This window comes from Coturnix japonica, chromosome 4, assembly GCF_001577835.2.
Source record: "Coturnix japonica isolate 7356 chromosome 4, Coturnix japonica 2.1, whole genome shotgun sequence".
In the NCBI taxonomy this organism is placed as follows: domain Eukaryota; kingdom Metazoa; phylum Chordata; class Aves; order Galliformes; family Phasianidae; genus Coturnix; species Coturnix japonica.
Genome location: NC_029519.1, coordinates 13,641,731 through 13,656,639, shown reverse-complemented (window position 1 = coordinate 13,656,639; position 14,909 = coordinate 13,641,731).

Here is a 14,909-nt window from a genome sequence, read left to right as displayed (position 1 = left end):
TTCTGCCAGCCGCAACACCTTTACATTTTCCTCTGGGCCTTGTTGTTGGCCCAGCTCTGTGTGCACAGCCAGCAGCACGCTCAGGCACCCTGCACAGAGTGATACATGAGCCGTGGTGTTGTGTGTGCATGCTGGGAGCCTGAAGCCACCCGAGCTGCAAATTCTCTTTGCTGCTGTTTGTAAGGGAGAGTTTGGCCCGAGTTTATTTGTGACAATAAACCAAGAGTTTTATAACAAACGAGATGCACAGATGTACACTTGGTGAGCTGTGATTATGAAAGATGATTGCCTCCTTCTCAGTTATTGCTCACTGCTGCAGATGGCTACTGGACTTCATGAATAAATCACGCAAAGGCTGTTACCCTGAATATTTTGTTCAAATGCAGATAGTACCGATACAGCATATATGGAATTTAAATAGGAATGGTCTAAAATATCCTACACATTAATGAGTTGCAAAACTTCAACACTGGTTCCAAACTCAGCTCTACGCATCATGTAGAATGAGAACAGCAAGATGCTGCATTTGCATACATCTAGGAGATTTGTAATCAGAGTCCAGTTTTAACTTATTATTAACAGGTAGTAACAAAGCTATGATTAAGACACTTGCCTTTTACTCAAAAAGCAGGCACATCACTGGCTGGTATGAATAAATAGAACTTGAAAAGCTTCATCACATTTACCATTTGTAGTTGTAGAGAGACTTCCTTCCTGTAAGTAAATTCCACTCATTAAATGTATTTGCTCAAAAGAAAGAAACCAAAACTTTACTTTTTAAAGTCATCCAAGGCTGAACTTGACTGCATAAGGGACAACAAATGACAGCTTACATTACAATCGCTGACTAACTCAGCAGAGAAGGAAGATCCAGGGGAAAAAAAAAAAAAAAAAAAAAAAAAAATCACTCTTTTTTACATGGCAAAAATTGTTTTCTGTGTGTTTAGTAGGTGGGCTAATGGTCAGTCGTTGGTATGTTTCCATACCTGGCAATTAGTCTGTTTGATAATAGGCAACAAGAGCAGGGGTGTGAAATGCACAAGGGGACAGAGCATGGCAGGTGAAGAATGGGAGCCAAGCATGCAGAATGGCAAGAGGAATGCCCTTGTCTCCCTTCAGATATCCTCTGAGCAGCTCAGGATTTACAAAGCACTCAGGGCTGCACTGCACAGGAAACACGCTGAACTCAAAAGCCAAGTCAGGTCTTTCCACATCACTTCTAGGTGACTGATCCAGAGTCACTAATCCTCACAGATATGTTGGGCAATTCCTGGTACTGTCTGTGATGACATAATCAACTGACAATTTTATGTACCTTTTGTGTGTTTTTTCCAATGCATCTGTGGGGGTAGGGTTTTTCCTCTTTTGCCATAATCAGTCAGTCAGAGAACTGGTACCTTTTCACAGACAGAAATAACTTACTGACACTGCTTGACTGCAATATATTAAAATTCAAATTACTCTCTAGTCTGCTGTATGGATCATATTAACGGGCCCTAAATACACAAAAAGGCAGTACAGTAAAGCTCATAGAATGGTAAATCACTGAGGCTCATCCATACATCATGAAGAAAAGAGTGGGTAAAGGGCTGAAGTTTACTTACCAAACGCTTATAAATGCTGAGACTTTTTTTTTTTTTTTTTAAGAAAATCTGTGTAATATTCTAAATTAAGAACACATTCCTCTCCGACATTTCATTTGGCAGCTCTAACCACAGCCTGGGTGGAAATCAATTTGCAGCAGCTATGAATTGCTATTTAATTTGGGGGCACGCACAGCTTAATTGAGAAAGCATACTAGAAACCGTCAAGCTAGAGTCAGTAACTTAAGTTTCCTGCAGCAAACCCACGATAATCCCAGGATCAAACTGTAGCACCTTTGTTTCAGTAATTAAGTGCATGGTGCCAGCAGAGACTAATTGTGCTCTCAGAGCAAGCACCCGCACCAGAAAGCTGCGCAGAGCTCCATGCGTGAGCTCAGGGAGAGTCTGTAGGCTTCTGCTTTCTTAGACACTGCCATGTCTGAAAGAAGGCGAACATTTCAGCACACCCATACTACTCTTACAGCTCCCACCAAAGAGCAACCATCCCTCACGGCAGAGCCCCACAGCTCTGCTTTTTGGCACATGCCTCTGCATTCCCTTTCCCCGCTATGGTTTTCAAACATATGTTATGGAAGGGTGCAGAGCTCACTGTTGTGACTGCTTTACAGATTTGTGTTTTATTATTTTATTATTTTACTATTTTTTTAACTTGTTGCCAAGACAGAATTTCCAAGCCAGGCTCACTTGAAAATACCCTGTGTAATGTTCATAAGATCAAATGTTGGTTCACAGAGGGTCTCTGAAAAGTGTTTAAACACCCTGAGCACTGCTGCAGTTCCAGGCAGGCACCGAGGAACTCGCAGGAAGTGGCCATGGTGGTGTGATGACTGCCATGACATGCAAGTATTCCCACTGACTCACTCCACTCCAACTGCCAGTGTCAGAAGACAACATAGCTGATGGACACAGCCCAAAGAAGCTCTTTGTTGGTGGGGGGGGACTCTATAAAGTTAAGCAGTCTCCTTGAATCCCTCCACTTTAAGAAGCTTCCCATCATGAGTGCTTTCATTTGCCGACAAGAAGAAAAAGTTATCACCACATATATTAATATACGCATTCATTTTGTGTTAATAATTTTACTGACTGTTTCCTGTAAATGTAATGCACTTTTTGCATCTGAATTGCAGGGAGTTGATCTTAGTTTTGACATACATATTCATACTTTTAGCCATCGGACAAAGGCAGAGTTAAATGCTTTTATGTCAGTCTATCAGCTTCAAGCTTCCACTCTGACTAATTACCTGCTCTCTGCGGTCAGTCACCCAGCCATAAGACATTGTTTCCATTCTAATTGTGTGAATAAAATTTCTTTGCAAACAGACTATGGGGAAAAATGTCTCTCATTCACATACAAAGAAATATTATTTATGAAAGAGAGGTAAACCCATCACACAAATACTCATTATCAGGGAATCAGGCACTCTTGCACCGGCCCCCATTGGCAGAGCCCAGTGAGCTGTGGGCAGCTGCAGCAGCTCACACCAGCCAGAAGGGCTGGAACCTGTTTCTCGTGCCTCCATTATATTCTCCTATTGTCAAGCCTTTTTATCTCACATTAATATGTGTTAATTAACTTTAATTAAGATAACTGCTTCATAGCTATTCTGCTCACATTCACAGTGATATTAGAAAGGTTCAGCTCTTTCAGATCTTTCCTAACGAAGCTAGTTCATGCAACAAGCAAAGCAAAATTGCCTGGTCTGACAGAAAAACCTTTCTTTGGTAGAGATCTAGAAATCTGTTCATGCCCTGAAACTGAACTGGATGTTCTGGAATATATATACTGGAAGTATATATCCAATAAAATGCTGAAACGGAACACGTGACAAATGAACATCAGGGCAGGTAACAATAGAAACAAATGGCAAAAATTACAATAATAGTAAAAGACTTTTTCCAAGGGATCAGATATGTTGACCAGCACCAATAATAACCTTTTCTTCTTTTGGCCTTAAGCGTGTAAACAGACATTTACACTGCACAGGCTGCAAGACAAACTGTGAAAATACTGACTTTGAAAGGACTGCGAGAGCAGGAGCAGAGCTATGGGAAATCAGAATGGACTTCACTGGAAGGGAACAGCCTCTGCTCTGCTCTGATGTGCTCCAGAAAACCATTTCATCCCTGGGTGCTGTTGCTGTAACCAGTAACCCAATTACCAGTACATAGAGGAGTGCTTTGAGCTGCTGGTGATGGCTCTAGGTTACCTGCTAGCCAGTGCTCCTGGCTGCTGGGAGCTCTAGAAAGGAGCCCTGGAAGACCCACTAAACTTCAGCCCACAAATAATTAGATACAAACCTCCTAACAACTTCTGTTCCTGCTAGTACGAAGTGCAGCAGTGACCCGCTGCTCCCAAAGGTCCTGCACAGTGCTGCAGCTCTGCTTTGTGCTTACTCAGACGTATCCCCTCTCCCTTTCCCAGATATGGATTAAACAGCCCTATGGATGTTTCTGCAGAGCACAGCTTCAGCAAAACCAGCAGTGAATTAATCACTGCAGCCACATAATGTAGCCTGGCACAACTGTATTATAGCATTGCATTCTTGTGCTGTAGTTAAGACCTGTCAGCAATTTCATTATGAAGTCATATTTTTAGCTGTTTGTAACTTTTACAAAAATAATAAAAGTATTTACAGCGGAGGCTTCATCTGTACGGAATCTTTTTTCTGACTCAGAAATGAAATATTACATATTCTATGTGTGTCTGGTAGTACCAACGGTTTCTTCATCTACATCAAAATCTGCTGACTTCCCTTACACTTTTCTGTTATTTACTGCTATTCATAAAGGCATTCTAACAAACTTGCTATTTACTGCAAAACTTTCACGGTGACCCGGCAGTATTAACACAGACTAATGTTATACACGGGCTCCGTAAAGCTGCAAACCCACAGAGCGCATTATTGTCTGCGATGCAGGTGATATTAAGCTGATGGTTATCGATGAAGACTTTCCCCTTGAGCTCACAGGTGAGGGATGGAACTGGCAACCTTAAGTGTCCTTAAGGAAAATTCTGTTGTGCCAATAAATAAGGAGGATCTGAAATCTCTGCACAAAAATGCAATGTAAATCCACAGAAATCACTGGAATATCTTTGAGGCTTTTAGCATCTAAATTGATCAAGAGTCCCACTTTAATTTTGCTTTTTATATACAAAATAATTGTTATTACCTATTCTGTGTTATAGGACAAATGTCAAATTCTGTGACAAACTGTACCTGCAGACATCTCAAACCAACACAATGGATCCTGGTGGACTTATTTGGACTCCTCCCAGTGTAACCAAACAGTTTGGCCTCTCCACCTCAAAGATTTAACAGTGCAAGCTATTTTTCATGTGTCAGTTGGGATTACTAAAGTAAAGCCAATTCACCACTTGTGTACTTGAGACAAAATTCATCTCTGTACTTTTTTTCTAAACAAAAGCTTGCTTTTAAAGGCAGCAATTACAGGTAATTGAATCTCTAATAGTGATATGTAGCTCAATTATAAAGCCCTTCCCTAAGAACTGAGAACAGAACCAGCTGGAACAGCTAACTTTTTATTTATTTTCTAACATATTTATTTATTTATCTTGGGATTTCTGCACCTGCTGGCACTGACTCCATAGCACCCTGTTCTAATGCAACTCTGACAGGAAAGTTTACTAATAGTTACTTAATTACAGAGTTTCTCAAAGTTCATTATTAATGTAGGAAAGTAGGACAATTAGATTAAATGTTAAATACTGAATTTATGCCTGGTAATATCCAAGTCTGCAAAATCTGCTCCAAACCAGAGCTCTTCATATCACAAGTTCAGCACATTTCTGAGCAATTATTTGTCACCAAAGCAACTTCCAAGCCTGGGCCACCTCCTTAAATGAGTTTCATTACTGAGCACAGTGCTAACTGCAATCTGCTCTCAGATCTCTTCAAATATCCTTCCAAAAAGGAGACTGTTCAACAACACAGGTAGCAACAGATAGGAAACCTGCAGCAGCATAGGGTTGTGCTGAAGCATCTCTTCTGACCAGCTGCTGGCTCAGAGCTCCAAGCTACTTTTCCATTTCAAAAGTGTTCTCAGTTACGATTATTGCCGTCACTACTGTACAAAAAAGGATAAGTATCTCACAGAATTGCAGAACCATAGAGGCTGGAAAGGATCTTGGAGATTTTCAGTCCAAACCCTGCTTTATGCAGGGTCCCTATCAGAGCTTACACACAGAAAGCATCCAGACAAGTCTTGAGGATCTCCAGAGGAGACTCCTCCAGCCCTCCAGGCAGCCTGCTCTGCCCTCACAGTATAGAAGATCCAAGCTGTGTTTGTACAGAACACCCATTTTCCAGTTTCTGCCCCCAGCATTGTTCTGTTTTCCTCTGGAGCAAGAAAACCCCTCTGAACAGCAGTTATACTGTTATGAAAGCACGTAACAAGGAAGTTGTTACATCTGTCTGTCTAGATAGGAGAAGCGACACTTTGACAGCAGTTGCATGTAGAGACATCTTCCATTTTACTGTTACTGAAGAAGCCCACGTGAACGGCACAGAGTGGTTGCAGGAAACTATTAGAGCTCAGTGCTGGCATATCCTCTAGGGAAGGGATGAGCAGGCACCCACGGTGTTGGCAGCCTTCCACACTGTCAGGACTACTTTTTACCCACACATCTAATGCTGAATCTGATCCACAGTGCTCTCAGATTTCATGGAAGCAGTGAGTGCTTGCTGCTGCTGAGCAGAGTGGAGCAGAAAGGGAAACATCCTAACAGGAGGGAAACTTTGTGCTGGAGGAACTTCATTTCCAACACCTTATAAATGGTTCTTTTACTTAATTCATGCCCAAAGGTGGAAATAGCTTTAATACACCATAACTAAAAATCTCTCCTCTCTCTGAAAATATTCATATATATGTGTGTGTGTATATATATGCATATGTGTATATATATATACATGTATATATATATATACACATATAAACACACAGCATAGCTTCCATTAAAATAACACTGTTTACTGCTATGAATGAATTCCCTATTGAATCCACTCATTATTTCTGCCAGCATGACAACCCCCTGTGGCAATCAGATCCGTAATTTCATTACCTATGTGGGAGAACAGCCCCTCCTTGTAAAGATGGTTGCCTAATGTTTTCACTGGGAAATGTATTTCTCCAACTAGAAATCTCCTAACATCTCTACTTTACGGACAGCAAACAATTCATTACTCACAATTCTCTCCTGTAATTTTGTTGGCTCCCATTTCATTCTTACTGCATCCATCACTTTTTTGATTCAGAAAGCTCTATTCCAGTTAGTGCTCACTAAAAGCAGATGCCATTTCATTTTAATGTTATTCTCTCTGTCTTTTCTAGAGCTGCTACAGACCTGGGGAGACAGGTTAAGCAGGATTACACAAGGGATATGTATCTATCACTGATTTATCCACCAGTATAATGATGGATGTGTGTATCCTCAGAAATAGCAATTAGATTGTTCCACATAAGGAAAGAGTTCCTATGATTTTGTGGAGGTTCTGTTTCATTCTGCTATTTGGTTTTTAATCCATGGCCATAGGTTTGGTTGTCAGGTTCACAAACAGAAGAAGAGGAGCTGAGATCCTGCAAATCATTTGTCTGTGCTATGTAAGAGAAGAAAGCTTTTCTGCTTTGCACAGCTTCAAGCCCATGTAAACACATCCTGGTGCAGTACAGAAACAAATTCCCACTGAAAAAAATATCCCTTAACATCCCCGTAAAGAAATCTCTGCCTTTGCCAAAAGATGCCTTTGGGGTTGCAGTCTGTTGCATGAGCCCAGCCTGAGGGAAGACAGTTATACCCCAGTTTTCACTACTGTCAAGATGGCATTTTTTACCGCTACATATCTATTTATAACCCCAAAACAAATAATTGCTAAATTTTGCAAAGGCTTGAACAGAAAGTAACTGGAGGAGACCTCTTACAAGAGGTGACTCTGCACCCAGCCACCAGGATTCAGCCACCAAACTAGCCCAGTTCTCTTTTTGATGGTGTGGTCTGCTGCTGTGCAAAAAAACCAACAACAGTTCTCATGGATCAGGGTTAGCTCCTTAGAGGTGATGAGGACACCAGGAATGGAGCCACCACAAGAACAGTCCTCCATGTCCCTGGGAAGCTTGCAAGTACCTGATCGTGTGGGTCCTCATCATCCTTCTTAGCAGTAACAAGTTAGAGTAAATAACATACACAGACCCATATGCTCACTTTATCCATTAATTCCTACATAAAAACAATGTGCTATACCAATTCAAACTGTCAGGACAGCATCCCTACTTTCCTTTCTGAAAGGAAAGTATCAGAACTTGTATGTTTTATTTCAAATTCTGCCTAGAGCTGTAAGGACTTCAGATAGCTGTGTTTTAAAACGTCAGAAAAGTAGTACTCCTTGCACTTGTTTGTCATGCTCAAGCAAAATGTGATTTGAATGAGAGAAGATATGGAAACTGCCAACTAATGTATTTATTGTTATAAAGAGGCAATACTAAGGATAGATATTAGAAGGAGATAATATATGATAGGCATTGTAAAGATAGAGAATTATGGAGATGAGATATTGAACACAGTATGTAATGGGAAAAGGGGGATGGCATATACAAGTCAAAGATTTTTCGTTAACCCTTCAGCAAACACAGCCATATTCTGCTCTGCCAAGCAGCAGAAACAGCAATACACATACCCAACCTCATTACAAGAGTTTCATAATTCATTAATAATATCAGAAGACTTGGAAAGGAATTTTTTTCCCAGTGCAAGTGGCAATTAGTCACCATGCTGTACTCCATCATAGTGCCCTTCTGACACATCTCCTTCCCTCTCACATTTTGGGGGTAACCAAGCCAAGATGGGTTTGGCAGATTTTCACACTGCCTCACAAAAGGGAGATAACCAGGATTAAACTCCTTGCTCTCCCAGCTCTATTTTTTTTTACATCACTTTACTAATAATGGGATCAGATGAGAATTGGATCTTTCTTTCCCCTCTCGTTTCCAGCAACAAGCTCCACATCCTTTTTTTTTTTCCCCCAGAGTTAATCCCCTGGAGATGGGAAAGGCTTTCTGTTGTGGTTTTTGCCTCCATGTAAGATTTGAACAATCACTGGTGAGTTAGCTGTGACAGGTGTTAAAATATCTTGGAGCAGGCTGAACATTTGTATCGATTAACTAATACATGGGCAGAGTTTTTTAGAACTGATTGTTTTTCTCTAAGCGTTTTAGACGGAAGTGGAGAAAATGTGCCGCATTATCAATTTCTTTCTAATCCATTTTCATGTACTATACTCTGCGTTCATCTAGCTTAACTACTGAGCTGTCGAAGAACAGAAAATAGCAAAGAATGCAGTTACATGCTTATTCAGAACACTGAATTTCCCCTTATTGCTGTTTATCTGTAATATAATTAGGCAGAAATAACAGCTTGTGTAAAACTTAATACATTCCCGGGACAGTCTTAATTGACTGATGAATATTTTCCTACTAGCCTGATATAAATGCCTTTTCAAAATGGAGAACTTTGCAACTTGTGGTTATCAGAGTCCCTCTGTCGCATTGCTGCAACTAAATACTCTTAGTAAATGCAAGCCAGCAAGATGTATCTGGTTGTTGATATACACAGCTTGCTATGTTTTATACCTTACTTGTGACAGCTTTCAGAGAAAATACTCAGTGTACCACGGGTGGAAGGTGAGACCCCTTCAGCAGACTTTAGGAGCTGCTCACAGACAGGAACAGTACCAAAGCCACCTCCTTCAAAAATGCTGCATATTCCTTTCCAGGAAAGCACGTATCCTCTTCTATGCCAGCACTCACCTCTAATCAAACAGACAATTCCTATTTGAATTGCTAATACCAAGTGTATATGTCTTGCATGGTATGGAAAACTGAGCATTATTACTAAACAAAACATATGTCAGATCATCTTTATGAGTTCCCCAGCGTTTCATGCCTGCAGCAAAGTGCGCAGCAAGCAGTTTAAGGACTTCTCTTGCATACTCAGACCAACAAAGCCTTGTTCCATCTGTGCTCCCCAGCTCTCACTGGACAGTAAGAAGTCTCCCTTCTCTTAGAGAACTGGCCTCCTCCCTGCTGCATGAAATTCATGCTGGCAAGCAGAGAGGAAGGCTCTTCCTTCCATGCAAAGGTAGAAGAATGAGTTCTAAGTTCCTTCAGCCCTCTGCATCACTAACACCCCTTGCACCCAGACCTCAGCGCAGTCTGGGGAGCAGCTCTCAAATTCATGACTAATAAATCCAAACTGTCTGCTGTCTTTCATTTAATCTCCTTTAACACTATTGACAAGTTCCTTTTATACCCTAAGGACCTCTTCTAACTCAAATTAGAGGTTTACACTGTCAAGTCATGTGTGTAATGAAGTGAACAGTTCTTAAAAGATTAGCAATTGATTTTTAACACAGGAGCATTAAAAATAAAAGAGCAGGCTCCTCTGAGCCATCCTTCCATGCTGCATTTTCAGGCTGCTTTTGAACTTGGTTTTGATTATTTGTGATTTCTCCTTTTTTTAAGGACTGATTCAAATAAAACTCTTAAAACTCTTAAATGCACTTACACTAACCGTACAGAGTGGCATCTGCACTGACTTATGAATGTATGAGAGTTACGCTAAGGTCACTGTAACAAAATATTACCTGACTTTTTCTTTTTTTCTCTTTTAACTTTATGCCCTGAGTCATTAAATAATTAAACAACAGCCTATTTATTCATGATGTATGGCTGCTCACAGCAGGAACTTTTAAGACATAAGGCACGTAGTAGTAAGAGCTTCTGGCTGGGATGGTGCTTCCGTTATACATAGAAGCAAGGAGGAAAATTCTGCTCATATTTAAACTAATTTAAGCCTTGAGAAATATCACTGAATTCAGTCTTACGCCTCTAGATTTACACTGGCATAACAGATTTTAAAAGTCACGTTTCCCTTTTTTACTAGCAAACGGGCTAACACTGGACCTAACATGAACACATTACACTGCCTGTGCTTCAGGGTTCTGTTGAAGAGAAACCAGAACAAAGCCAGAGAACGTTAACAACTCACAGGAATAAAAAGATTATTCAGAGAATGTTTGCACTATGCAAACAGTTATTATGTTTTCCAATTGTATTTTTAAAAATGGAATTCTCTTTGGAATAACAAAGGCTTCTCTGATTTGTAATGCTTAATAAAGTGATGTCAAGGAAAAAGGAAGAGGGAACATCAGAAGAAGCCCTTTGTTTTTATTTCCTTGTGTATTTCATACATTTAGTTTTTCCAGATGAGCATTAAGTGGATGCACTGCTTCTCAGAAATCCCTCACTTATTTATACATTAGTTGAAGTTATGATGCTCTTAGCACAATTTGCAGTGATTTTGTTAATACTAAGCTTTACTGCATTATCCTGTAGGTCTTTTGTCAAGTGTGTGGAGCCATTTGAACAGTTTCAACTAGAACTTTAAAAAATAGAATATAATTATGTTTTCCTCTTTGAAATAAATGGAAACAGTACAAGCAAAAACAAAAAACAAAACAAAAACCAAAAACAAAAACCAAAAACAAAAACCAAATCAACCTACCCAACCTCTTAAATTTATTCAAGTTAAACCTAATCAGCTGCAGCAGGGTCATGAAATCACAGAAATTCGGGGATTATAAAGGACTTCAAGAGATCACCAAGTCCAATCCCCCTGCTAAAGCAGGCTCCCTATCACAGGACACACAAGTAGGCATAAAGCCACATCTTAAATATCTCCATAGAAGAAGACTCCACCACCTCTCTGAGCAGCCTGTTTTAGTGCTCCATCACCTTCACTGTAAAGAAGTTGTTCTGCATGGAATTTCCTATGTTCAAGTTTTAGGCCATTACTCCTTGTCCTATTGCTACACACCACCTACAAACAATTGCACAACATGGCCTGGGTTTGGAACAGGGCCTCATTTTCCTGGGGTCCTGTTATGAGGTTAGAAGATGCCGAAGCAGACCAATAATTCACACCTTCCTGATCTTCTACACCAAAAACATTCTTTTCATATTATTGAACAGTCAATGAAGCCTACTTCTAGCTTCTAAAAAGTGTTCAGCCTGCCAAACGACTGTCTAAGTCTACATTTGCACATTTTATAATTGAGAAAATGACTATGGACCTTTTAATTTAAAGAACCGAGATGCGTAAATACCTGCCATTGTGCCAGTCCTCTCGGCACTTGGTGAATGGCCGCAGATATCAGACATGTCCAGCAAAGCAGTGTCTGGAACTCACATTTTCATGACTGGAATTCACTGAAGGTATCTCAATTTCCAATTGGTACCAATTACAACTGCGATCATAAATGTCTTTCCGCCATTTCTTCATTTGCTTCTCTGGAAAAGGATCTGGTACCTGGGAGGATATGAAAGAGGTGTGCACTCTCAGCTGTGTGTGAACGAGAGAAACAGCTTCATAAATTTACTACCATTCTTCCGGTGGATGGTTTAAAGGTGAGCTTACAAATAGTACAAGATTCTGCAAGTCCTCACAGAATACTCTGCATTCTAAGACAAGTTTTTTGTAATAGAGAAGTCTGAAAATGCTTCTCTCTGTTTTATATTCACGTGCAACTTCGCTTGTCCCCAGACAGATCTGTCTTCAGTCAGATCATCACAGCCCTTTGCCGTATAGATGACAACTCCTTGCTTTTCAACACTGCAAGTAAAGATTTCCTGATCTTAAGAAGAAAAAAAAGCTTTCTCACCTTACCCTATCAATAGTTCTTCTTATTTTTCAGGCCCATAACATCACTTTTATTCAGTCCTGGTCTTTCATGCTTCATCCTAATCATTTCGTTTATCTTGTATTACACTGATACCTCAGACAAATCACTTGTACCATACAGGAGATGTCCTGGGCCCTGGTCTCTTCTTTCCCAGTAAGTGCTCTTATGTAGATTGCTCTGAAAGTAATGCTTTCTATTTATTGCAGAGAAAACTACAACAGATACAAAGTGTACAATGGCAATTTTTGATAGAGAAAATTCTCAGCTACAAAATGCTGTTTTTCAACAGAGTCACCACCATTAGCTATGTATCTTTGCCAGTAACAAACAAGAGCTTGCATGCAGGTAGCTGAAAATCTGCGTGGCCATCTAGAACACGGCTTGTCTTTCACATCACTGTTGCCCCTGCTGAAATGCCCCCACCCACCACCTCACTGTACTGACATCCACTGTTTGGTCTCTGTTAATAAAAAACAAACAAAAGAACACCAAAAAAGCCAGTCAAGTTATTCCCCATAGCCACAGCTTGCCACCCCCAGCACTATTTTGTTGCTGTTAATTCTGTATTTCTATGCTTTCCCCCCAAGCAATGAACTGGAAAATAAAACTGAAGCTTTAATTCCTCTCTATAAAAATAAAAATCTCACATGCTGTGTGCTCATCCAGCTTTCATAACTCTCTCTTGGTTTTCTTATGTTGTGTGATTGGGTGCAGGAAAACACCTCAATTATCAATTGGACATGGGCACTAATGAGGCCCAGTGCACTCTGAGCTAATTGGAAAAGCCCAATGTTTTAATGACTGCATTCTGAATATAGCTAATAACCAGGATGGCAGCAGGATTAATTGGTTCCTTTTTCTCTGCTTCCCATTTTGCCCATTTGGGCATGTAAATGCTTCCTTATTGTTACCTGGGGCTCCCTGTACTGCTAGTGGATGGGATTTCTCTAGGTGAGATGAGTAGAAGAGTGGCAAGCTCCTCTGCGTAAGCTGAAATGCCCTCCTGAGCAAACTGTTCCATCCAAGGGACATGTCCCCAGAAAGGCAAGAAGGCTGTGATGCTCCAAATTGTCTTGGGCACACAGAGTTCCTGGAGTAATTGTCTCTATGTCCCATTTGATTTTACTTGTAGCTCCTGGAGCAACTCAATTAGTGGTAATATGAGCATTAATTGACCTAAGCACTGAATTGGAAAGGTGTCCCCTGGAGAAGGACTGTGAGTGACAACTCTGGAGGAAAAACTCTGACATTCCTAGTTTGTGTTCCCACAAGCAGGTGAGCAAATGAATTAAAATTGGGCTGTGTCACCAAGTGTGGATGTCCCATTAACAAGCCCTGGGGAAACACTTTTGAGAGCCGTCATTAGGTGTGCGAGCTGCCATGCTGGGGAAGGAACAGCTTCATGCACAGTCGGGAGGATTCTGTCTGCACACTGCTGGGCTGTGCACTATCCCCAGCTGTGCTCCAGTGCCTGCAAAAACACAGCCATAACTGCTCTGCTCCAGGGGGAGGAGCGGGCTCCCTAGCTCAGGCATAGTGGTTATTGTTTCTGAGGAGAAAAGGTGCTTACAAGCTAAAAGCTGGGTTTTCTAACAAAAAGTTTACAGCTTAACCTAGAGAGAAGAAAGGAGAGAACTCAAAAACAAAGCTACCAACCTGTCACACTTCAAAATGTTGGTATTCTATATAACCTATGAAACAGGAGCAATCAGAAGACAACTAAATATAAATGCAAACAGCTAAGCAAAGCCGAGCTAAAGGTGTGACAGTGCATGTCAGTTTCTTTTATAAGAACTCTGGGCTATTTTCAATAAGTGATTTAAAAATGCACTGAAACTACTACAGCAATTTATTCTGAAGTTCCAGGTCATTGGTCTGAAGATGGCTGTCCACGGAGCAGCAAACAGATGCTTTCCTCCCTTCCTGCCATCTGCTGGGTGGGGGCTTGTGTCTTACTGCTCCGCCATCTGACATGCCCGGCCCAGTGTGAGCTTTCATACACTCCAGGAAACAGGCAGAACTGCAATGCATCAAATAGCTTTGGTAGTATAGCGCAGTTATAAATAAACTCAATGTCACTATTAAATTCTATTTCATCTGCAAGACTGGGTACCCAACTCCAAAGCCGGCTTCCTTGCTACAGTCACCAAATTCTCATCATCAACCCTTAACGGAACAGCTTGTAAGGACCACCTTAAACACACGTGTACACAGGTGTAGGGGTTTCAGGGTGCATGTGCATACAGCTGGCTATACATACGTCACTCACAAAAACAAGAACACCTATACTTTATCTGAAATACACATTAATGCAGCATGCAGCTTAACAAACTTCCTGCAGCTATCTAAGACCATGAGCTTTCCAATCTTGGCCAAAGGAATCCTAACTGACCGTTATAAGAAAATGAAGTAAAATTGCTGGGAAAGCTTAAGACCAGGTGAGGAATGTGGCAGTCTGCTGAACAAGTTCTCTTCAGAGAAAAAGACCTCTCTTCAAAGTCACCTGGCTTGCAAAACAAAGCCTAGCTTAGCAGGTTTTGTTCATGAAACACAA